The sequence below is a fragment of the Neoarius graeffei genome, chromosome 8 (genome assembly GCF_027579695.1).
Source record: "Neoarius graeffei isolate fNeoGra1 chromosome 8, fNeoGra1.pri, whole genome shotgun sequence".
Lineage (NCBI taxonomy): Eukaryota > Metazoa > Chordata > Actinopteri > Siluriformes > Ariidae > Neoarius > Neoarius graeffei.
In genome coordinates, this window is record NC_083576.1 from 3,600,776 (window position 1) to 3,627,845 (window position 27,070).

The 27,070-nt window shown below is 40.9% G+C and overlaps 2 protein-coding genes across 2 annotated transcripts in view; one reads left to right on the forward strand and one right to left on the reverse strand.

Moving 5' to 3' along the window:
- lingo2 (leucine rich repeat and Ig domain containing 2) overlaps positions 1 to 27,070 on the reverse strand; it is a 367,782-nt gene that overhangs the window by 14,338 nt on the left and 326,374 nt on the right. The window lies entirely within an intron of this gene.
- Positions 1 to 27,070, forward strand: part of LOC132890324 (histidine-rich glycoprotein-like) — a 58,709-nt gene that overhangs the window by 1,295 nt on the left and 30,344 nt on the right. The gene's annotated exons all lie outside the window — the stretch shown is intronic.

The following is a 27,070-nucleotide window of genomic DNA, read 5'->3' on the forward strand; positions in this document are numbered from 1 at the left end:
TGTGGGGTGCTTTGGATGCTTATCAAGTTCGTTTTTAGAATATGTGAAAGAAGTAAATAATGTTTTATTTATTAAAAAAAGGTGAATAAGACATATAACCTTATTCATTACCCAACCCTGTTCTCTGTTCCTCCTTCCACCAAGTCTGGTACATGATAACCTTGGAAGATTTAGAATTGTATCTATGAATTAAATTAGGAGAAAAAAAATAAGGTGGCGCTGTCTGAAATGGAGCACAGAACCTGAACTTCATCAATGCGCTTAAATGTCAGTGGTTCCTTTCTTCCAGAGCTGATGGTTTGCATCTTATTCCTCTCATTCTTGTGCTGTTAACCAACGAAAATGCCACTCAACCATCTAAACTCTCCATGCAGGCTACGTTTGTCCCTCATACACCCAGGACACCATGGAGTTCCTGACCTGACCAGGTTCTATGCTTTGTGAGTCAGATTATAACAGGACTTAGCGCTCTTTCTGGACCTCGCTGCTATTTTCGTTCACTAGTGTTGGGCTTTAGATAACAAACACGGCCCATGTGCAATCAAGCAACGTAAGCCATTCTGTGAAATCAGAGAAACCCATATCTCCACACCAAGGTTCTCTGGTTTTGTTTGTGATGTTGTTCTGCAGCACTTCAATGTGGAGAATTTTGAGTTTACTCTACAATTAAAAAAAGTCGCTCTGAGGGCAACTCAGCGATCCATCCATGACCGAATGGGATAAAATCACACTAATGAGATGTAATTAATTACCTGGAAATAAAACAGAACAGAACACAGAGGTCCATGAAGGGTCAATTATTGAACATCAGCAGCAAGGCCTTGACATCGAAGCTGGAGTTATTCAGCAACTAAAACTGAAATCATAACACTAAATATTAGGGCTTTCGAAGTTAACACGTTATTAGTGCGTTAACGCAATTTAATTTGATCGCGATTAAAACAAACGACGGCGTTATCGCAGGGTATTTAAACAACAGTGAATTGGGCTCATCTTGGTAAGGAACAATGCAGATTTTCGCGGGTGACTAGCATGCAAAATAAAGCTAGTTATAACATTAACTTTGTGGTAAAACGTAGCTCTACAACTTACAATTTGTCAAATAAATCCGCAACATGGTCAGTTAAATTGCAGTCTGCATATGCGATGCGGTGCGAGTTCAGTTAATTTCACTTTACCGGGTGAAATGTGTTGATATCTGGTGGGCTACGATCGGGAATGCGCACATTCCCTTTTCTCCACCTGTAGATTGTAGGTAGCCTAGCGATTTCCAAATAGCCTACTGCTTCACTTGAATGAACTTGCAGGAGTCAAACTACTTCCTCTTTGCTCTTCGAAGTGCAGCTTGCAGCCATTACAGTTGAGAAAAAAATATATAGTCTGTTATTTCTCCAAATCGTATTTTGCACACAGCCTATGCCCAACAGATGTCTGATAGACTACATTGGAAAGAATACGCTGCATGCCTAGATCTAATATCAAAACCCGAATGCCAAATATTTGTGCATTAGGCCTATATATTGTCTATCATAGAGAAGATGAGCCTTATAATTGACATGGAGCATCGGAGCATATATTCAAATGTTTGCTCTGATGTAGAAATGTATTTGAGTACAATTTAAACAGATGTTTAAATATTTTTTTGAGATTAATCGCGATTAAAAATTTTAATCGTTTGACAGCCCTACTAAATGTAATAAAAATCAATTGAGTATACACATATGGAAGTTTAGAGCGCTGGCTTTAGCATCCTGCTAACCAAGCAGGAAATGAATAGGTCTTGGTTAGTCATGAAACTCGTAATACTGGAGCTATTGTTGAGGACATGAAAAGAAATGAGGCAGATTTGATGTGCATAAAAGGTACAGTGGATTGAGGAGGCAGATAAGTAGATAAAAGAAGGTGCAGTAAATAATTTTATTGCGTTGTGGTGTTCCCAGTGTGGGCAAAAAGGACATAATAAACATGCACAGTATCTGAGTGGACACGTGGACAATAAACTGGAATGGACTCATATATATTATATTTTTTCTCCAAATGGCAGAATAAAATCCTTATATATTTCTGAATATTACCAAGCATTGAGACTGGAGGTCCATGTCAGCAGAAAAGCTCTTGTAGAAGTTATGAACCCTTCCATTACCTCCAGCTTTATAGTTAGACTGCCTTTCAGATTTTTCAAGTGTAGGTCATAAAAAGAATTTTCCCCGACACCCAGTTATTTTTGTTTAGTGGACTGAAAGCTCCTGAATTCGAATGGCTATGTGGCCTTAAATTCTCCGCTATTTTTTCCTGCTTCCCCATGACCCAATTCAAGATACTACGTCATGCATCACGTGCTGGGCTTTCCCCGTTCACGCAAGGCATTGTGGGATACAAATTTGAAACAGGAGAGAAAAATGGAGGACGTGAGTGTGCGAATGAAACGTGAAAGAGCGACTACAGTAACGGAAAGAAAGCGAGAAGAAAAGATGTTATGTTCTATACGAAGGAAAGGAAATGCAGGACCAAACTAATAAATATGGGCGCTCAGCGAGCACCTCGGTGTGATCAGCTGTTCGTTTAGCGACAGAATGATGGAACTGTCAGTGCACGCTCAAAGGGAAACCTGTAGATGGCAGTAATGCAACACTGTGGATGCCAGCTGCTGTAAAACCCAAAAGAAGAAGAAGAAGGTAAACCTGCGCATGCGCACATGGACTTCCTCTGTCTGCTTGACTGCGCCAAGCGAGCGATTTCATGCACATTATTTGCTTTAATCCCCTCAAATTAAATAACTTCCCAGCCACAGAATGGCCTGATATTTTGTGAGATATTACAGAAATAAACAGATATCACAATCACCACATTTCAGACGGAACTAAATTTCACCGATTTTATGAAATCGAAAGGCCGTCTAGCTTTAAGTACAAAATCTGTTGACATGATATAAAAAAAAGTCCAGGTGTAACTGGTTTATACTGGTTTATGTCACTTGCCTTGAAGGACTTATGTAGGTAATACGTAGCATTACGAACCCTTTGATTAGTGAAAGCATTAAAGTAGAAAATCTGTGATCATCTGTTGACACATGCTTATGTCAAAAATGACATTACACTGTAAATGTTTATGCAGGTTTACGTCATTTTTTTATGTCAGACCTGAATGACTTGTGTAGCTGCTATGCAACCTTATGAACTCTGTCATGAGGTAAAATGTTGAACTCCGTTTTCACATTCATTGTCACAAGGTCCAAACTTAATTCAATCTGCAATATCAGTTTTGAAATTCTATATCAATTTAGTATCTCAGAATCTACACATGCTGGCCACTTTATTAGGAACACCCCTACATCCACCTGCTGTTCTGTTTTCTGCAGTTCTCTAATCAGCCGATCCCTCGACAACAGCACGATGCATCACGGTCAAATCACACAGATACAAATCAAGAGCTTCAGTTAATGTTCACGATGTTCAAACATCAGAATGGGAAAATTGTGATCTCACAGTGAAGTGTGACTTTCTTTCTTTCTTTCTTTCTTTCTTTCTTTCTTTCTTTCTTTCTTTCTTTCTTTCTTTCTTTCTTTCACTGTGGTATGGGTGTCGGTTTGAGCCAGATGAGTATTTTTGGTTTGAGTATTTCAGAACCTGCTGATCTCCTCCTGGGGTTTCCACACACAACAGTCTCTAGAGTTTACACAGAATGGTGCGGAAAACAAAAAAACATCGAGTGAGTGAGTGAGTGAGTGAGTGAGTGAGTGAGTGAGTGAGTGAGTGAGCGACAGTTCTGTGGGTGGAAAAAAACAAACGCCTTGTTGATAAGAGAGGGTCAGAGGGAAATGGACAGATTTGAGGTGGTTTGATCTTTTTTGCCAGGAAGGATATAGTAACTCATATAATCACTCTTTACAACTGTGGTGAGCAGAAAAGCATCTCAGCATGCAACAGAAAACACAAGAACACATTGGGTTCCACTCCTGCAGCCAAGAACAGGGAGCTTAGAACCAACAAGAAGATCCTATTAAATTGTCCGGTGAGTGTATGTCAGGTGTAAATGTTTGTGTAGGTTTATGTCAGTTGTCTGGAAGGGTTAATGAAGCTGTTATGTACAACCCCGATTCCAAAAAAGTTGGGACAAAGTACAAATTGTAAATAAAAATGGAATGCAATAATTTACAAATCTCAAAAACTGATATTGTATTCGCAATAGAACATAGACAACATATCAAATGTCGAAAGTGAGACATTTTGAAATTTCATGCCAAATATTGGCTCATTTGAAATTTCATGACAGCAACACATCTCAAAAAAGTTGGGACAGGGGCAATAAGAGGCTGGAAAAGTTAAAGGTACAAAAAAGGAACAGCTGGAGGAGCAAATTGCAACTCATTAGGTCAATTGGCAATAGGTCATTAACATGACTGGGTATAAAAAGAGCATCTTGGAGTGGCAGCGGCTCTCAGAAGTAAAGATGGGAAGAGGATCAACAATCCCCCTAATTCTGCACTGACAAATAGTGGAGCAATATCAGAAAGGAGTTCGACAGTGTAAAATTGCAAAGAGTTTGAACATATCATCATCTACAGTGCATAATATCATCAAAAGATTCAGAGAATCTGGAAGAATCTCTGTGCGTAAGGGTCAAGGCCGGAAAACCATACTGGGTGCCCGTGATCTTCGGGCCCTTAGACGGCACTGCATCACATACAGGCATGCTTCTGTATTGGAAATCACAAAATGGACTCAGGAATATTTCCAGAGAACATTATCTGTGAACACAATTCACCGTGCCATCCGCCGTTGCCAGCTAAAACTCTATAGTTCAAAGAAGAAGCCGTATCTAAACACGATCCAGAGGCGCAGACGTCTTCTCTGGGCCAAGGCTCATTTAAAATGGACTGTGGCAAAGTGGAAAACTGTTCTGTGGTCAGACGAATCAAAATTTGAAGTTCTTTATGGAAATCAGGGACACCGTGTCATTCGGACTAAAGAGGAGAAGGACGACCCGAGTTGTTATCAGCGCTCAGTTCAGAAGCCTGCATCTCTGATGGTATGGGGTTGCATTAGTGCATGTGGCATGGGCAGCTTACACATCTGGAAAGACACCATCAATGCTGAAAGGTATATCCAGGTTCTAGAGCAACATATGCTCCCGTCCAGACGACATCTCTTTCAGGGAAGGCCTTGCATTTTCCAACATGACAATGCCAAACCACATACTGCATCAATTACAGCATCATGGCTGCATAGAAGAAGGGTCCGGGTACTGAACTGGCCAGCCTGCAGTCCAGATCTTTCACCCATAGAAAACATTTGGCGCATCATAAAACGGAAGATACGACAAAAAAGACCTAAGACAGTTGAGCAACTAGAATCCTACATTAGACAAGAATGGGTTAACATTCCTATCCCTAAACTTGAGCAACTTGTCTCCTCAGTCCCCAGACGTTTACAGACTGTTGTAAAGAGAAAAGGGGATGTCTCACAGTGGGAAACATGGCCTTGTCCCAACTTTTTTGAGATGTGTTGTTGTCATGAAATTTAAAATCACCTAATTTTTCTCTTTAAATGATACATTTTCTCAGTTTAAACATTTGATATGTCATCTATGTTCTATTCTGAATAAAATATGGAATTTTGAAACTTCCACATCATTGCATTCCATTTTTATTTATAATTTGTACTTTGTCCCAACTTTTTTGGAATTGGGGTTGTAGTCTAAAGAACTTTACTGTCATTAGGTAAAGCGTTACACATAAAATCTGTCACTCGACATTAGTGTTGCTGTTGATATAGTGAAGTGTACGTTACATCAGTTTTCCAGAAAGTCTTATGTAGCCTTATGAACGCTGGTATTAGGTGAATCTTAAAACAAATGAAAAACTTTGTAATTTGTTGTGAAGTATCCGTGTGAATACTCAGCATGGATGAATAAATTATATCATGTCGATGCTAGTTTATTTTAAACTGAATAGAACTGTATCCAGTGTAAACAGAAACGAACTAAAACCAAATCAGTGCTGAATTCTCACGCCTTCGTGACACAGTGCACGTTTCCTGACTCTATAGGTGACTGTAATGAGGCGTTATCACAGCTGTATGGTTTGATGTCTCCAGAACAGATGTACTTTGTGCACGTCGTGGTGTAGAAGCCGTATAAACGCTCCTGTCAGATCAGGTAAAGATGTCTTTATTTAGCAGGTGAAGTAAGTTATCTCCGCTTTCTCATCAGCATAATTATGAGGGAAAATTATTAAATCATGGCTTTATTTTAATGAGACTCATATCGTCTAATGATGCCACCCTGAAGGAAAGCTGTAATTAACTGGCAGGTTAAAGTAGTGAAGGAGAGCATCATTAACCTGCAGTGTGTTCAGTGACGGTGTGTTTTTAATCCCATCAGAATGAGAAGTCAGGCTGCAGTGAGTTCACGGCTCATCGCTGATGAAGGAACAGCTGAAGGTTTAAGTTCACTAATTCGAATAACGGTTCGTCTTTTTTTTTCTTCGTATGGGTCGAGGGATGAGTACTTAATGAAATCCGGGTTTAGTGGGTTTAAATGTGCAGCGGGTGACAAACACGTATTCATCACACTGCTCTTTCACAAAGGGTTGAGTTCGGACTTTTATAAGATTATAATTTAAACAATGAATCCAATATTTAAAAAGTATATATATTTTATTCATAACTATTATACCCCATATCAATCAATCAATCAATCAATCAATCAATCAATCAATCATTGGAACAAACACATGATACATTTTTAATGCATTTATTTATGCACATGTAGCTTTCTGTCAGCCTCTCTCTCTCTCTCTCTCTCTCTACTTTTTGCTCTCTTTCTACTTCCCTCCCTCTCTCCCTTTTTCTCTACTTCTTGCTCTCTTTCTACTTCCCTCTCTCTCTATCTATCTACTTCTCTCTCTCCACTTATCTCTACTTCTCTGTCTCTACTGTACTTCTCTCTCTCCCTCTCCACTTCTCTCTCTACTTTTCTCTCTCTCTCCCCCTCGCTCTCTCCCTCTCTATCTACTTCTCTCTCTCCTTTTTGCTCTCTTTCTACTTCCCTCCCCTCTCTCCCTCTCCCCCTCTTTCTCTACTTCTCTACTTTTCGTTCTTTTTCTACGTCTCTCTCTCTCTCTCCCTCCCTCTCTCTACTTTTCGCTCTCTATCTACTTCTCACTTTCTCTCTACTTTTGTCTCTCTTTCTACTTCTCTCTCTTTCCCTACTTTTTGCTCTCTTTCTACTTCCCTACCTCTCTCTCTACTTCTCTCCCTCTTTCTACTTCCCTACCTCTCTCTCTACTTCTCTCCCTCTTTCTACTTCCCTACCCCTCTCTCTACTTCTCTCCCTCTTTCTACTTCTCTCTCCCTCTCGATCTACTTCTCTCTCTTTCTCTCTACTTTTCACTCTCTCTCCCCATCCCCCTATCCTTCTCCCCTCTCTCTCCCCATCTCTCTTTCTCTCTAACAGTTTGTCTATGAGTATTATTTAATTTTTAAATTTATTATTATTATTATGTAAAGTGAGGGAGCTTTAGGAAACACTGTGTGACTGAGTCCAAGTTCTCAGGTGTACAGTATGTTATAATTAGACGTGTCTGATTGAAACTGTAACGAGCCCCGCAGTGAGGATCACAGACCTGAGAGTGAAATATAAAGTCTCATCTCATCTCATCTCATTATCTGTAGCCACTTTATCCTTCTACAGGGTCGCAGGCGGGCTGGATCCTATCCCAGCTGACTACGGGCAAAAGGCGGGGTTCACCCTGGACAAGTCGCCAGGTCATCACAGGGCTGACACATAGACACAGACAACCATTCACACTCACACCTACGCTCAATTTAGAGTCACCAGTTAACCTAACCTGCATGTCTTTGGACTGTGGGGGAAACCGGAGCACCCGGAGGAAACCCACGCGGACACGGGGAGAACATGCAAACTCCGCACAGAAAGGCCCTCGCCGGCCACGGGGCTCGAACCCGGACCTTCTTGCTGTGAGGCGACAGCGCTAACCACTACACCACCGTGCCGCCGAAATATAAAGTCACTCAGTATAAATATAAAGCCGTGTTATCTCTTACATTACAGCAGCTATAAACAGTCATTCCCTCACCAGCCGCTCTTTACTTTCTCGAAGATAAAAAGCACTAATCACAGCTCACTGTTACCATAGAAACCACAAAGAAGTGTAAACTCCTCTGTCCTGAACCTGTCGGAAAACAACGTTCCAGCTTCACCTCTGACTGATACACAGTGCTGACACTGGAGACTCCTTCTAGAGATGTTCCAGAAATAATCGTCTCCTGACAGAAAACTTCACCGCGTTTACGATTAACTTGAAGGTGAGTCCCTGTGAACGAGCTGTTACTATAGAAACCAAGCGGGTCAGAAGATTAATCAACACCTTCTGACCAATCAGAATGCAGTCGGAGCCGTTTGATCTGGATCCGAGTTCCTCATCCTGATCCGATTTCATCACCGACGTAAAGCCATGTGACGTTAAGGTCAGGCCGAGGGGCGGGGCTAACCTCTGTGACTGTAATTATTGCTTCATCTGATTGGATGAATTTTGGAGTAAAATGGCGTTTTTGTGATGAGTTGTAAAATGTGAACTGTAAATGTGAATGCTTGGAGCTTGGTGTGTGTGTTTCCTGCAGCGTGTGTGTGTGTGTTTCCTGTGAATGTGCCAAACATTTCCGAGCTTCCTTAAGGCCACGACTTGGAGTGAGACAGTCACAAGACTATTTTCCTCACGACTGCTCCGGCTAATGTAATTCATCAAGTTAATGTGGCACGGAAAAGTGTGTATACACACACACAGACACACACACACACTGAACACAAGCACGTAGAATAATATACAAAACATACACGCATCAGTCACCGTTGTTTATTATTAATTACAGCTCATTATTTCATTAGAAGCATCACAAAAATGTATACAGTAAAAAGAAAAAGAAAGAAAGAAAGCTTATAAGAAAGACAAGAAGAAAAAGGAGAAGACGAAAAGGAAAAAAAACAAGAAAATGAATTAAAGCCGCAAGCGGCCTCGACGGGCCCTCGCGCCAGCGGCCAAGGGGGGCGGGGGCATGCGTCCCCGCGAAATACCTTCCACAGCTTCTTCGGCAAGAGACATTACTCCCGCAATGGCGACAAAGAACAGAATTGGACACATGGCAACGATAGGGTCTCGCACTGTATGGTGCTCGGGCCCTAATAATAATAGCGCCCTAATAAGGGTCTTGTAAAGAGTTTGCTTGCCAAGTTTGACAAATCAGAAGCTGCAATATCATTTTTGCCATAACCAGCACCCCCAGGGGCGAAAGTGCACAAAATTAGGCGTACATGTCAGGTGAGCTATGAAGAGTTTGCGTATGAAGTTTGATGACAATTGAGTAAATAGAAGATGAGATATAGATTTTTGAAGAATAAAATTTTTGGTTTTTCCCATGTCAGTAGGTGGCGCTATGCTGTACATGAGCGAGTATGAGTTGGAAAAATAAGTGTCTACAACAGCAACGCACTATCACAAGGTAGTGGTGTGAAGGAAAAGCATTATGGAATTATTTACCAAAAACCCGTTTTGGAGCAATTGCGTTGGCCAAAAACAACGCCCCCCATGGACGAAAATTCCCAAAATGTGGTATACATGACATGGGAGGTAGGAAGAGGGTGGCCGTGAAGTTTGACCAAATTTGAGGAAAGACTGGAATTTTTGCCCAGAAATAGCGCCCCCAGTGGCGAAATATCACAGAAAGTGGGTAACATGTCAGAAGCCCAATGAGTGATTTGCGTGTGAAGTATGAGCAGTTTTGAGCAAGTAGAAGATTTGTTATGAATTTTTAAGCATGTAAAATGTTGCATTGAAAATTGATTGACGTATAACTTCTGAACAGTTTATGCTACGTGAAACCTATTTAGTAACTTTTGTCAGCCATGTCTGTAGATGATGTGGATCAATTTTGGTGACATTCCTATGAACGGTCTAGGAGGAGTTGCGCCGTCTTCGTGGCCATGCATTTCGCACAAAAGTGAAATTACCTCACTTCCTGTTGGGTGTGGCTAATGCATTGGCATTACATTTTTGTCCGGCTTAGTGAGATACATATGCCTACCAAATTGCATGCCACTACTACAAACTACCTGGCACCCAGGCACCTTAATGCGGGAGGCCAAAATCACAACGACTTAGGGGGCGCTATGGAGGCCCTGAGCCCCGGCCAAGTTTGGGCTTTTGGTTCTGAGTAGCGGTGGCAATTCTCGGAACTGGTGCCAAATTTCGTGCGTTTTCGCCCATGGCAAGCGCCCCGAAAATGGCCCAACAGCGGAGAAAAATAAAGAAGAAGAAGAAGACGGAAGAAGAAGAAGAAGAAGAAGAAGACGGAAGAATAATAATAGTGAACTCTTACAAGAACAATAGGGCCTTCGCCCATAGGGCTCGGGCCCTAACAAGACAGAAACACAGCAACAGGAAGTTTGAGATTGAAATGAAGAGAAAAAAGAGAACAAACGTATACGTGTGTGTGTGAGTGTGTGTGTGTGTGAACGCACGTGTGTGTTGTACATTTGCTTTTCGATACCAGGTGAGAAAGGTAATGCTGATGACTCACACTGAGAACTTGTGTGCAGCTCGGCAAAAAGAAATATGTAAAAAAAAATGACAAACACGTCGCCGTGTTTTAAAGTCAACGACAATGAATGTTGATTTTATATCAGATTCACGAACCTGCAGGAGTTTCTTCCATCATGACTTCAGTCGAGTCGTTCATCAGAATAACGAACGGCAAACTGCAAATCAATTCTACACAAGAATTGAAATGAAGAGAAAAAAGTCGAGTTGCCGCCCCCCCCCCAAAAAAAAAAAAAAAGTCCAGGTGTCTTCAAGAGATCCAGAAACATTCACTTGTAGGGTTCTATGTAGAACCTTTAAGAGGAACAGAAGAAAAACAACTGACAACTCTAAATGATTCTCGATGTAACTTTCCCCCGTAACAGTCTCCTGACTCTGTGCTTTTCGTTTAAGAGCTTCTTCAGGGATTTCTGGATGAGTAATGTGCCTATGGTTCTAGCTTTCTGAAGCAGTTCTACTTGGAGTCTGTTCTGAAAGTGAACTCCTCAATTATGTCCAAATCACCCTTTGGAGAACATTTTTCTTCTCCAGCGTTATTAGAACACTGTTAGATATGAAAGGTTTAATCCAGAACCTTTCTTGTCAAGAGTGTTCAAGAGTGTTCTTGTCCTTTTAGAACAACAAAGTGTTTCCGGATGTGACGGTTTTCCAGTAGAACCGGTTTGGGAATCCAGGGGCCTTTTACTCTTCCAAGAACCTGTGAGCAATTTTTATTTTTTTCCAAAGAGTGTTAAGTCTCTTTTGTTGTATGTTCTTAGAAATAAAATCTAATTCAGGGTTCTTTCAGAGTTCTATCACAGGACAGTTAAAGGAAAGCTCTTGGGCTCTCCTGTAGGGTTCTATGTGAAACTCAGATATCATCTCATCTCATTATCTGTAGCCGCTTTATCCTGTTCTACAGGGTCGCAGGCAAGCTGGATCCTATCCCAGCTGACTACGGGCGAAAGGCGGGGTTCACCCTGGACAAGTCGCCAGGTCATCACAGGGCTGACACATAGACACAGACAACCATTCACACTCACATTCACACCTACGCTCAATTTAGAGTCACCAGTTAACCTAACCTGCATGTCTTTGGACTGTGGGGGAAACCGGAGCACCCGGAGGAAACCCACGCAGACACGGGGAGAACATGCAAACTCCACACAGAAAGGCCCTCGCCGGCCCCGGGGCTCGAACCCGGACCTTCTTGCTGTGAGGCGACAGCGCTAACCACTACACCACCGTGCTGTCCCTGGAACTCAGATATACACTGTATAAAACTCTGATTGTGGAGTTAATGTACGAGATAATTAATGACTTTCACACTAAAAAACGATCTTTCCTCTATCTCCAAAAACAGATCTCTGACCGGATCCACATTCCCTCCCTCTTCCTCTCCGACCCTTCCTGATTTTATCCAGGACTCCAGGAGAACTCCAGGACGTGAGTCTCTTCCTGTCGTCTCTCTACACTGTGGTCATTCCACAGCATTAAATGTAAGTATTAGGCCCTGTCCACACGGCAACGGATTCAGGTGAATCTGATAAAATTTTTTATCGTTTCGGCCTGGCGTCGACACGGCATCGGCGTTTTCGGTACCCCAAAACGATATTTTTTGAGAACGGGTTCCAGAGTGGAAAAATCTGGCAACGGCGCCATTGCGAAGTCATCTGGATGAGTAGAACGGATTTGTTTACGATGACGTCACAACCACATGACAAGAACAAGCAGCACTCTCGCACGCATCATTCGTAACAACAACAGCAACAATGGATAAGAATCTTTTGAAATTGTTTACACATTAACCTGACTGACCTGCCAGACAGACAATTTACACCTGCTTTGATGAACAGAAAGTCCAGCCTTCCACACAAAGCAACAGTTACCTGACTATAATGGAGGCAGAGGGGGAAAGGGTCAGAAGACCCTTCAACCAGGGCTTTGAACCAGAATTTTTTTCCTATTGGTTCGTTCCGAACAGAAACGGAATTTTAACGTTTCCGGTTTTGGGTTCCACCATTAAATAGACGTTCCCGAACCGGTTAGAACAAAAAAATTTCGTTCCCGGAACGGTTAATTACGTTCCCTGTCAGCTGTTTAACAAATGGCTATAAAATTATGTCTCTGTCTCATCCAGCTTAAGCCAAATGTAGGCTAATTCTATTACAACCTTCATTAAATAAGACAAGAAATAATTCAAAACAATGATTATTTCAAATGTTGGCGATTTGGATTCTCAGTATGTCTTCCCATCTACACAAACAGAAAAAGTGCCAAAAATGAAAGATAATTCGTTTAGTGTGTTACCAAAGGCTAGTCAGGCCCTATAGAGGGCTACCGCATGACGTCACCACGCCGCGAGATTTTGTTAGGCGCCATATTGGAAGACCAAGTACACATCTATGCAAGTACATACATACATAAAACAAACTACACCTGAAATGTAGCCAGGGCCGGTTCTGCCCTAATCTGGACCCGGGTGCAACATCGCACAACCCCCCCCCCAAAAAAAACACCAGTCTAAATCAGGACAACCATCACATAACTATAACTATAAACATTTTATATCAACTATTTTAACTAAATGGGCTATAATAAATAAGCCTGCAGGCAGCCACGGCGGGCTGCCTCAGAAAAGTAACCATTTGTCCTACCTTAAAACTCGTTTTGCATTTTCTGCCTCCTTTTTTGTATTTTCAACCCTCCGTTTATTTTCTTTCCTTTTCTGAAAACCCGATTTGTGTCCAGACATTTTGTTCTGCTACCAACGAACTAACTCGTCAGGTCTCGTCTCTCGAGCCCGCGATGATTCCCGTGGGAGGGGCAACAACTGATACATTTTTACAAACAGCCAATAGGGAGGCTGCAACGTTCAGGCTCTTCTTTGCTCAGACACTCATGGCTTTTTTATTTGTAGGCTACGGAAACTTTGAGGAACGAAATAAAAACCGGTATTAACCGGTTACCATTATTTTTAATAAGCGTTTCTGTTCCGGAACATAAAAAATAATCAAGTTTCTGGTTTCATTTCTGTTCCATGTGAAATAGAAAAAGTTCCCGGTTTTCGTTTTCGTTCCTTGAACCGGTTCAAAGCCCTGCCTTCAACAGACTGTTTTGTATGAACCACTGCATTGCATTCACTTTTGTATACAGCTTTTCTTTTAAATAAACAAGTAACTGAACCATTTCTTGAATTTCTTTTTTTTTTTATTGGATAAGACTGCTTTTCAAAATCTTCACACACAATAAGAAAATTAAGTTATATAAAACTATGCACACTAATAAAACTAATTTGTTCACACAGAAGGCACGATTTCCTCGCGTAGTCGCAGCCATCTTCTTCTTCTTGTTGTGTGCTTGTTCCTGTGAGTACTTCACGCCGGGTAGAAGAAGGGGTTTATGCGCATGCGTCCTACTTCTTCTATTGTTCTGGTGTCTCCGATGGAACCGTCTTACAGCGCACGTAGAGGTGTGGCATGTGTATTGCATCGTTTTCAGCAAGCATTGCGTTGCCATATGTACCTGATATTTTACTGATCCGTTGCCCATGTGGACGTGATATTTTTTTTTTACCCGCTAAAAAAAAATCTCGTTGCCGTTGTCGTGTGGATGTAGCCTTAAGGCCAATTTATGCTGACAACGCAGTCCTCGCAGACGGTGTCACAGATAGCGTCTGCGTAGCCCCGCCACCTTCGCAGACGCTCTGTGCGCACCTCCCAAAAATTGTGACCACCGCAGAAGCCTCGCAGACAAGAGGGCTCTGATTGGTCCACTCTACATCCGCTGTACACGCACTTCCGCTTCCCTACTTTCCCGGTTTGGTTTGTTTTCACGACCGGCATTTTTAAAAACACGAGCAAAGACGGAGCAGCACGAAGAGCGGTTGATCGAGGAAGTGAGGAAGTACGTACATCTATACGACTCCAGTTCTAGTCATTATAAGTAACCGGAGGATAAACACTCCACTAACCACACCCACCAACTACTCCTAGCGATTTCGCGACTTCGCGCCCCTTGCGTTGTGGCAGTGAATAACATCGCGCACGCCTATTACTCCCCACTCAACGATAAATTACAACTGTCTGCGAAAAGCTATCTGCGAAAGCCTTGTCGCAAGAGCATGCAGAGGCCTTTAGTGTAACAGACAGAAAGCATGATGGTTCTTTTTACTTTAATTGATTAAAATGTGACCTGCTGTGGTGTCAGAGGAAATCTAAAATAAAATCTCTGTTTGTGACGAGTGTGTGTTGACAAATAGATTAGAAACAGGTTTTTTTTCCCCCAGGGATGTTTCTCAGTCATAATGCAAAATGAACTCATTCAGACGTCAGCTCCAGAGGGATCTCCGTAAAGACAAGCCAATTGCAGATAATTAACCCCAGATGAGTTTCAGGCAAACAGATGAGCACAGAAAGCGTACAGAGGGTTAACATCCTCATCGTGTGCTCACACTCGGCGTTCTCACAGTGCTCTTACAGCTGCATTTTTATTCGGTGACCTACAAACGGTTCTCTCCAAGGACCCGGGCGATGTTCCGTTGACCTGGAGCTGGATGACGTATCAATTAGCCCTCAGTCTCGATGCTAAAATAAAAACGTGAAGAGGAGACGAGGAAAGTGAGCGGATAGATCACTGATCCTTTCCTTCATAATGGTTTGATTAATATGGAAATATTACAGAATGAATACAGCGTGACTCTGGTGTCTGTGTGTCTCTGTTACTTCTCCACCAAATGTTTCTGATCTCAAGAAATCACACTTGACATAATTGATTTTGCTCGTTTAGTGTAGAAAATGGAGTTCTCACACACTCACAACCACCCTTTCACTGATTCTCTCACCGTGTGCCAGTCTGTGAAATGATAATACAGCATGTTTCAGAGTTTAACAACTGCATTCTGCCTGAGAAGCCTTCTGATTCATTAAGGACAGAATAAAACCTGGAGTTACAGAAAATGAAATATAAAAGATAAATAATTTAAAAAACAGTCAGGTCTTGAAATATTCTTTACTTCTTCACTGGAGTAATAATCATCTCACTGAGCAATCTTTTAGCTCATAAAGTATCGAATAAATATTTTCCTGGCCCGACCGAACTAAAAATTCCACGTTTACAAATGTTTTGCTGATGTGTTTATGTAAACAGACACCAATCACACTTCACACACTTATATCAAGCTCATTGACAGGACATTTGCATTTAGCCAGTAATGCAGCGTCCAATAACGCAGCTCAGCCACTGCAGCGTGTCGGCTAGCAGAGACAAGCGCCATTACTTTTGTCCTGATTGAACAGCTAAGTCTTATTTGTTTTAATGTCTGGATTTGAAATGACACCACAATTTTTGTGTCTGTTCCTGGGAAAAAAATACAAATAAACTTCTTTGTATCGAGAGAAATAAACGAGACACACGGTATGGCTCAGTAATAGTCTTTTTTTTTTTTTTGCAGTCCGGTTTCCATCAAATCGTGCACTCTGATTGGCTCGTGACCGGTCCAGAATCCTACAATCTGAACCCTGGTTACGGACCTTTGGCGACTCACTTGTTCAGAACAACAAACATAGTAGCAATTTTTTGTCAACTTTTATTTTTGCATTTCTCAGGATAATAGCATGAATTTTACAGCATGGATGGCGATAACGACAGTGTTCACAGCGAAAGCGAGTTTTACTACCCTGAGGAAGATGAAATAAAAGAAAACATTTCAGGAAAAAGCTGAAAACGAGCTTGTAGCAGGTTTGTTCGAAATATGGTTTCCCTTTCGGGCGCTCTCATTTTCTGTTAGAATTTCGTAAAGAAAAAAATCAATATATTATTTACCAGGGCGGCACGGTGGTGTAGTGGTTAGCGCTGTCACCTCACAGCAAGAAGGTCCGGGTTCGAGCCCCGTGGCCGGCGAGGGCCTTTCTGTGCGGAGTTTGCATGTTCTCCCCGTGTCCGCGTGGGTTTCCTCCGGGTGCTCCGGTTTCCCCCACAGTCCAAAGACATGCAGGTTAGGTTAACTGGTGACTCTAAATTGAGCGTAGGTGTGAATGTGAGTGTGAATGGTTGTCTGTGTCTATGTGTCAGCCCTGTGATGACCTGGCGACTTGTCCAGGGTGAACCCCGCCTTTCGCCCGTAGTCAGCTGGGATAGGATCCAGCTCGCCTGCGACCCTGTAGAACAGGATAAAGCAGCTACAGATAATGAGATGAGATGAGATTATGTATCAGCTTAAGGTCGGTTCGTATCGTGAAATACCGTGACTGAGGTCTTGAAAATACTGACTAAGGCCTCTGGGCTGAGATCAGTATTTTCAAGGCCGAGGTCACGGTATTTCACGATACGAACCTCCCAAATGGTAAATAATATGTATTTGTAAGGGCCAGTTAAGCAATAATAATTTAAGTTAAAAACAGTTAAAAATGAATGATGATAATTTAAGAACATAGAAAAGAGTTTAGAACATAGAAAAAGAACATAGAAAAGAGTTCCATGTTCTAAATCTTATGATGTGACATCACTGACTGTGTATACCTTAGTTTCGAGTCAGAACACGGTGGAAGCAACACAGTCTTTTGACCGTGCACCAGACCTTGTGATTTACCTTGTTGTTTTTAAGTAAACATTTTAGAAAGACAAGGGAAGTTGTCATGTCTCGTCGCTCGCGTGGAAAAAGAGTGTGTTTTTTTTGACTGACTCTAGAAATGGTACAGTAACCAAGGAAGAGCTAACGGAGTGCCATTACAGTATTAAAAAATATATAATAATAATAATAATAATAAAGAAAAAACATATCCAAATCAAACATGTCTCATCTCATTATCTGTAGCCGCTTTATCCTGTTCTACAGGGTCGCAGGCAAGCTGGAGCCTATCCCAGCTGACTACGGGCGAAAGGCGGGGTACACCCTGGACAAGTCGCCAGGTCATCACAGGGCTGACACATAGACACAGACAACCATTCACACTCACATTCACACCTACGCTCAATTTAGAGTCACCAGTTAACCTAACCTGCATGTCTTTGGACTGTGGGGGAAACCGGAGCACCCGGAGGAAACCCACGCGGACACGGGGAGAACATGCAAACTCCACACAGAAAGGCCCTCGCCGGCCACGGGGCTCGAACCCGGACCTTCTTGCTGTGAGGCGACAGCGCTAACCACTACACCACCGTGCCGCCAAATCAAACATGTATGATTGTATATTCTCATCTGAGACGTTTCTGCAAGACAAGTCGAGTTTATTTGTATAGCGCTTTTAACAATAAACATTGTCGCAAAGCAATGTTTATTGTTAAAAGTACACATTCACACCTACGGACAAGCCCCGCCTTCATACTTTAAGCCACGCCCCCTACCAGAACCTGGTACCAAGGAAGAAGAAAATTATTTTGGGTTCAAGTTTTTATGTTATGACTGATTTCATCTTCTTTAGTCCTTAGTGTCACAAATGTACACACAATTTTTTATTGAAGTAGAAGTACTGATTCAACTTCTTTACTCAAGTAAAAGTAGAAAAGAAGATGCTCTGAAATGTACCGTATAGAAGTAAAAAAGTAGCTGTTTGAAGGACATTTCTACCATTGGTTTCTGTTCTATTATATAATATAATATACTCAGGGCGTCGGCATACGCATGCAGAAGGAGACAAACTCATGCCTTCTTAAATTTATTATGAAATAATTAACAGTTATTCCACGAACTCGAGTCGTACATGAGCTGATAGCTGACGAGGTGCGTAGCATTGAGTTGTCTATAAGCCGTGTACGACGAGATTGAGTGGAATAACTGTTTTATTTTATCCACATTCACTGGATTTTGAGAAACAGAGCATTTTTATTTTTAGCAAATTCGATAAATAAACACTTTATACAAAACATCCGACAAAATCATTTCCGCTTAGAATGTAAACAAACCGGTGAAACAGCACAAAAATGTGATAATAATAATAATAATAATAATAATAATAATAATAATAATAATTCTTGAAAAATAAAAAGATACATTCTGACCAAGAAATACTTTTATTCCATATTGTGTTGCTTTTTTTTTTTGGGTTTTGTTTTCGAGTAGAGTTTTTATTTCGTCCTCGGTTGATTCAACGACACGCTCCGCCATTTTGTTTTTCTCTACTCACAGTATATGAGCTGATATCCTGGTAGTGGAGTAGCCAATCAGAGCGCACGATTGCTCATATCCAGTGAATGTGGACAGAATAAATACCACATATAACTTAAGGTGCTCCGGTGGAAACAGTTTCATTGCCTCGTACTTTTTGACAAATAAATAGTCCACTTGCACCTGCTCGCTAATAACTTATTCGAAGAGTTTGAAGAGAAAACATCACATACAGCTGAAGCATGAGGTAATTAAATCAAGCTGTTTAGTATGTTTACACAAAAACTTTCAAATTTAAACGTTCAAACAAAACTCGTTCGCTTGAGTTTGCTGAATTTGCAAAGCAGCTCGTCTTGATTTAGAGTTAGAGTTGCCAGATTGGGCTGGTTTAATCAGGGTGGAGTTTTCTGTGTTATTGTCCCAGACATTTCGATAGAAATCGGTCTTGATGTTGTGAAGGCACGCAACGGTGCAAAATTAAAATAATTGATAATTCTCTTCAAATGCATGAAAACTAAAGCAGCAAGCTTGATTTGAAAATGTAACGATAACGAGTTGAAAGTACAGATATTTGTCTCATTCATCTCATTATCTCTAGCCGCTTTATCCTTCTACAGGGTCTCAGGCGAGCTGGAGCCTATCCCAGCTGACTACGGGTGAAAGGCGGGGTTCATCCTGGACAAGTCGCCAGGTCATCACAGGGCTGACACATAGACACAGACAACCATTCACACTCACATTCACACCTACGCTCAATTTAGAGTCACCAGTTAACCTAACCTGCATGTCTTTGGACTGTGGGGGAAACCGGAGCACCCGGAGGAAACCCACGTGGACACGGGGAGAACATGCAAACTCCGCACAGAAAGGCCCTCGCCGGCCACGGGGCTCGAACCCAGAACCTTCTTGCTGTGAGGCGACAGCGCTAACCACTACACCACCGTGCAGCCCACAGATATTTGTGTTAAAAAAATATTTGTCAGAAAAATAAACAAACACTCATGTAAAGTACAGATCCCTGAAACTTTGTACTCTGTTACCTCCCACCTCTGCGTTTAGTCCGTATTTATATATTTATAGATAACTGTGTTACGTACAGCGAGTGTGAACAACTTCACGAGAAACACAACAAAACAAAAGAATTTCCAACCAAACACAACCGTCTATATTTAGAGGTGATTAATTTTCCTCACGTTGTTTTCCAGTCTCCTGTTTATTACCTGCTGAATTATTCATATGCTCAGCCCGTCGTGTCCCCGCTCCCTCCGTCACTCCGTGTTTCTTAGCGTGAATGAAAAATCAAACAGGAAGATAAAAAAAACAGAAGAAAAATAGCATGACAGGGAGGCAATGAGGAAAATAAGAGACGTATCGGAACGTACAGTGCTACGAGTTAACAGTCTTTCTGATCTAAATTGCGGAAAAAGTAAATGATGCATCATTCCTCGAGGTTCCTGAAAACACAGGATTGTGCCGTATTACAGGCTTTGATGAATAATTAAAGTAACGTATGAAATTTGACAAATCTTCAGCTCTCTGATTATAGCTTGTCACTGACGGTGTAAATCTGGCAAAACAAATTATGAAGAATTTTTAACATTTTGTTCTGCTGTTATAGGAAAAGAAATAAACAATAAACAAGAGAAGTGATGATTTATTGAAGAGAAGTTGATTATTTTTCAGAAATAGCTCTTATGCCACAACAATTTGCCAATGATCATGATTCTTTATTCATTAAAGAACGATACATCATACGTTTTATCCATTTAGAGTCGCATTCATTGTTGTAGAATCCACTTGTGTGATGTTCCCAGAAAGAAAAGCTTGGGAAGCCCTGCTTGAATGGTTCTCTGTCAAGACAAAGTTTGTTTTTCCTTACAGTTTGAGTGAACACTTTGAAAAATGGTTCTGGATGAGTCATGGTTCTACCATTATCTTTTTTTTTTTTTTTGTCTGAAGAAGAACCCCTTGAAGTGTGGCTTCTCCAACATATTCTTAGAAATCATAACCCTTCAAGCGTTCTTCTTTTGCACATAAAGATTCTTACTCTCCCAAAAGCAGGTTCTTGGGACAATTTGGAACAAGAAAACACTGACTTGTGGACTTGTGTGGTTCTTTAAGAGTAGAACCTTTAAGAGCTCCCTGATGGACAGTGAAAAACCCATAATGGTTCGAGATATAACCTTTCTAGAAAACGTAAGGTTTTCTGGATGGATAAATATTCTTGTAAACAAATAGTTCTAAGTGGAATCTTTTCTGAAAGGGAAGCTCTGTTACATCTAAAGAACCTTAAGAGAACCTTTGGGTTTCTTCAAAGAGTGTAACTAAGGTTTCATGATGCCAGCTTTACTGGAATCGTGTGCAGACGTCAGGGAGGAGATCGATACTGTGGTTTGAAGACAAGAAAGCAAAAAGCTTCCCAAATGATCTGAGCCTGATTAACAGAAGCTCGCCAGTTCCTGCCTTCACTCTCTGGTCATGCCTGCTTTACTTATTGATGTCCATTAGCTGGACTTGATCCTGCTCTGTCTTCTCCGATGTAAGCCAGAAGGCAATTTTCAACAAGCGGCAAAGCGAGCGATAGATTTTTATGCGGGAAACAGATCGGGATGGATTGCATTGACAGCGAGGAGAAGGAGGAGAAAGAAAGATACCAGAGCCTGAGAACGAAACCACTGTAATGAAGCTGTGTGCGGAATACAACACCAAGTTGTGCTGTGGTAGGAAAACAATCAAGGACGGAGTGGTGGGATTAAGCAGAGTAACTGTAACCAGATGTACTTTATTCCTTTTATACCACAGCAATTTGCGGACAATTACAGCTGACGTGTCATACTTTTATCCATTTTTAGTTACATTTAAATATTGTGGAACGTCCATGAAGGAAGTTGTCACTGATGTTACAGCAGCAATAAACAGTCGCTCCCTCATCGGCCTGTCTTTTTCTCGAATAAGACAAAAAAAAATCCAACTTGTCATTTTGCTGAGAAACCACAAAATGCAAAGCTACAACTTTACCACACGCTGACACTAGAGACTCCTTCCAAAAACGTTGAATAAACATCTCCTTACAGCGAACTTCCTCATCAACAATTACACATGATTTTTGTTGTTGTTGAACCCAAATCCTAAAGGGTTCATGACCTTTTCCTTTGACAGCAAACTCTTGAAAATTCTACACAGAAGCCAATGATAAGTTGTTTCCCTATTAGAGAGGGTTCCACCGAGAACCACTTTTTTTTTAGTCTGCTTCAGTTAAACAAAAAGAAACAGCTTTTAATATTACTGAGAAATCTAAAAAAAAAAGTGTAAACTCCTCTTTCCTGAAGATTTCAGAATGTAGAGTTACAGCTTTACCTCTGACTCGGGAAAAGCACTGACACTGGAGACTCCTTCCATAAATGTGATGGGTAGACAGACAGATAGATTTACTTTATTGATCCCAAGCTGGGAATTTGCTGTGTTACATTACATTACGTTTCAGGCATTTAGCAGACGATCTTATCCAGAGTAACGTACAACAAACCCAGAGCAGCCTGGAGAGCAGTTGAGGGTTGGGTGTCTCTCTCAAGGGCACTTCAGCCATTCCTCCTGGTCCAGGGAATCAAACCAGTGACCTTTTGGTCCCAAAGCTGCTTCTCTAACCATTAGGCCATGGCAGGAAGTTATCAGCCATGTGAACAGAAAAAGACACACTGCAGTGTTGTAGTCGAGTCACTAAACCTCGAGTCCAATTCCAGTCTCAAGTTCCAAGTGTTCAAGTCCGAGTCAAGTCCAAGTCATTAAAGAAAATTTCAAGTCGAGTCTGAGTCGAGTCCACTACTGACCTGAGTCGAGGCTGAGAACAAGACTCCACCCGCCCCATTTGACGGTGGCTGTTGCTGCCTTTATGTGAAAGCGTCTCTGCTACTGTGTTGGACTAATGTTACTGATCAACTGCCCCATTTTAGCTAACAGGCGACAGATAAAAAACGTGTTCATTGCTCAGCAAGCCCCGCCCCTATCAATAGGGCAAATAACATGAGAGAGGGTTAACATTAGCTAGTTCATCGGTCAGCAAGAAAGCCCCACCCACTATCAACAGAGCAATGAGCATAGCGTGTCACTTCGTTCTCTGGGTGGAGTCTTGCCAAATGACGATTGAAGCTTGAGGTTCTGTATTTGTGTGATTTGATGCATCGTGCTGCTGTTAAGGGACTGGATTCCTAATAAAGTGGCCGGTGAGTGTATACATAACAAGGCCTCGATAGAAGATGGATTGCTGTCAGTCTGTCATTGCTCCAGACCCTGAACTGTGAATCCATTGTCTCAGCCATTCCTCAGTCAGAAACTGAAACCTCTCCTTGCTTGGCGTTAACAAGAACAGGAAGTTCTGCTGGTGTGAAATGTGTACTGTAATTGCCTGGCATGGGACCCCGGCTGGGACAGAGTACACAGATATAATGATGAGCAGACTGGACAGAATTACCCACGAGGCTTGTGTGTGTGTGTACCGTTCTGTCCCATTAAGTCTGAGGAACAGTTTTCCCTTCGTGCTTTCGTGAAGAATAACCCAAATATCCTGTTCGGGTCAAAATGACCTATTTAAAATTTTTATTCGAAGAGGGACAACATTATTATTTTTAGTCATGATTCCAGTTTTATTTATTCTGATACTGAGCTCACATCTGGAGAGAAGGTCTTTGTCACAGCCCTTTGTTTTTATGGAGCTATATTTCAATTATAAACGTGTCATATTAAATATTTTTCTTACACTGTTGTATTTAATGTTTTAAAATGACTAGTTATAGTTTTGATTGTATGCATTTGTATGTATTTTTATAAACAAACCCTGATATTTAAATCTCAGAAATACAGATTTTATGCCAATTAGGAGAAAAGTGGAGCATTCAGGACTCCCAGGGAAAAAACAGACACTTCTACTGCCACTGTAGAAAATTTGCTATTTAAATAGAATATTAAAAAATAAAATAATAATAATAGGCGGCACGGTGGTGTAGTGGTTAGCGCTGTCACCTCACAGCAAGAAGGTCCGGGTTCGAGCCCCGGGGCCGGCGAGGGCCTTTCTGTGTGGAGTTTGCATGTTCTCCCCGTGTCCACGTGGGTTTCCTCCGGGTGCTCCGGTTTCCCCCACAGTCCAAAGACATGCAGGTTAGGTTAACTGGTGACTCTAAATTGAGCGTAGGTGTGAATGTGAGTGTGAATGGTTGTCTGTGTCTATGTGTCAGCCCTGTGATGACCTGGCAACTTGTCCAGGGTGAACCCCGCCTTTCGCCCATAGTCAGCTGGGATAGGCTCCAGCTCGCCTGCGACCCTGTAGAAGGATAAAGCGGCTACAGATTATGAGATGAGATAATAATAATAATCAATTATTCCACCATAGTGGTTTTTCCCCCTGGCAAAAATACTTCACTTTTGACCCTTAAAAAAAAAAAAGTCACAATTAAAGTATCCAGGGTTGCTGGGGGGATTAATATGGGTGAATAATGTAAAATATTTTTTAATATTCTCCTTTACTTTTTTTTTTCTGGTAAACACAGGTCAAAAGTTAAGTATCCAGGGTTGCCAGGGAAAGATCACTATGGTCGAATAATTTGTAATCTTTTAATGTTCTAAGTTACTTTCCTTTTTTACTTTAAAAATTTCTTTTTTATTTCTTTTTTGTGGAAAAAAAAGGTCAAAAGTAAAGTATGCAGGGTTGGGGGGGAGGGGGGATCACAATGGTTGAATAATTTATAATTTTTTATCTTCTACGTTACTTTCCTTTTTAAATTTATTTCTTTCTTTCTTTCTTTCTTTCTTTCTTTCTTTCTTTTAAAAAAACAAACAAACAGGTCAAAAGTAAAGTATGTAGGGTTGCCAGGGTGGGAAAAAATCAATATGGTTGAATAATTTATAATTTTTCAATGTTCTACTTAAATAGCACATTTTTAAAGGTGATGATTGAAGCATCTGTTTTTCCCTGGGAGTCCTGAATGCTCCACTGTTCTCCTAATTAACATAAAATCTGTATTTCTGAAATGTAAATATCTTTTTTTGTAAAAATCGATATTTATAAGATTCGAATTTTTGAGAATTTTATTTTGTGTCGTGATTCTGTAAAATCTCAAAACCATAAAACCTGTAATTCTGAATGACACGTTTTTAAACTGATGTTTTAAAATATTTTAAAATGTGTATTCATTCTAATTCATAATAAATAAAATATACATCAATATTCAGATAGTTTTGTCTATTTCCATTGTTTTGTCTTTAGTTCACTCCCATGTGCTTATAGTTTATCTTGTTTATGTTCTCATCCTGTCTCCAGCCCCATCGTATCATTGGTTTGCGACCCTAATGTGTTCAGCTTTTCCATGTTTCACTTTGATGAGTTTGTCGATGTACTGTATATCCGGCTAATTTCCTCGTCTTGTTCCGAAGTCTTATTTTACACCTTTCATTAATTCCATACATGGATTCCCAGCTTCCTTCTCTTCTCAAGTCCTGTTATTTTTTTGGAATTATGGACTATCCTACTATACTGCTGTCTGTCTGTTCTTGGACAACATTATTATTATTATTATTATTATTATTATTATTATTATTATTATTATTATACCAACACAAAGGCTGTACAATAAAACAAAAAGACAGTAGCACATAGACAATGAAACCACAATGTGTAATAAACCAAGGGAAGAGATGAATTTTAAGTGTAAATTAAATCCTTAAGTGATTTATACAGTATCAGTGATTTGTAGTATATATCCCATACCAGTCAAGAGTTAATATGCCCTACTCATTCATAGGGTTTTTTTGATTATATGGAATGCACACAGGGCTATGTGACATACAAAAAGTATTAAAAAAATGGCTATAGGAATGACCGACCATATAAGCAATAAGGGGATATATATAAAAAATAGAACAGAGATAACAGAAATAAAAGAGTAATGACAAAAAAGGCAAAAAGCAGGAAAGTTAAACCAAAAACAGATTTAAAAAAAACAACAACCTTGTAATACTTATACAATGATACCTTTTTATTGATTCACTGGGAGAGGAATAGATGGAGTAAGAAAATGTATTGAGTTATGTTGTGAATCCACATTTACTGTGCCATAACATTGACGACAACTATGATGATGATGATGAAGATTATCACTGTTGTACAGATAAATGGGAAAACTGTGATCATGAAGACAATAATTATTACTCTGGTAATGATATGTATACTTAGTCATATGTGCCCATGTGTACATTCTCTCTCACACACACACAACCGACAAAAATGTTCTTTTTCTTTTTTTACAAATGCACTGCATGTATTTATACATCCTTCAACACCGTCATGCAGGCTTGTCACACACGAGTCCGACTCGTGCCCGAATTTTAAGGACTCGTGACTTGACTTGGACTTGAGCACTGATGACTCAGACTCGGACTCGTACATTAACTGCATTCGGACTCGTAAATTGGAGACGAGGACTCTGATTTTTTTCTTAATTTTTTGTAACGTCATAATTATTTGGAATAAGATATTTATATCTACATTAATTTTTGTACTAATTTCGTGTAAGAGTGTCACACCTGCGTGCCTTGGCGCGTGCATCAGATAGACTCTTGGGCGCGCTCCGGACAGCGCGCACGCCAAGCGGACTCTTGCACGCGCCATAAACGACTCGCACCTGCACAGGATTAAGGCGCAATCAGTGCGCCGATATAAAAACTGTGAAAACACACTTACTTTGCGAAGTATTGAGTTGCGTTGCTGACACATTATTGAGCCTTATTTCCTTGTTTGGTTTCCTGATCCCTGATTTCCTGTTTCTCGTCTTTGATTCTGCCGAGTCTACGATAGCCTGTTTGTGCCTCGCTCGACCTATCGCCTGTTTCACCGTTTTACGGTTTTGCCTGCCATTCTGGATTGTTTACCGTCTTCACTTGTATTAATAAACACACCTTCTGCACTTACATCCGTCTCCCAACCATCTCTGACAGAATACTTCACACTCCCTGATAAAGAGAAGCACATTCACCTGTTCATATGCCATGTTCAGGAACAAACTAATGTTAATGGCGCTGAAACAGACACCGTCACAACTCGGATCAATAGCGGACTCGACTCAAATTTTTTTTTTAACAATTCAGACTTGAACACTGAGAACTCGGACTCGAGGTTTAGTGACTTGACTACAACACTGCGGTTACGATTATGGTACATAATCATAATCACACACTTGTGTTCTGGGACAACAGGAGAGATGGATTAAAAAGTCCTACCATTTTATAATCACTTGTGTTGGTGAAGAGTTTTGGAGTTATAATCATTTCTGAAATAACTGTAGCACCCTGGAGCATCAATAATATGAATTCCGAAATGAACTGGT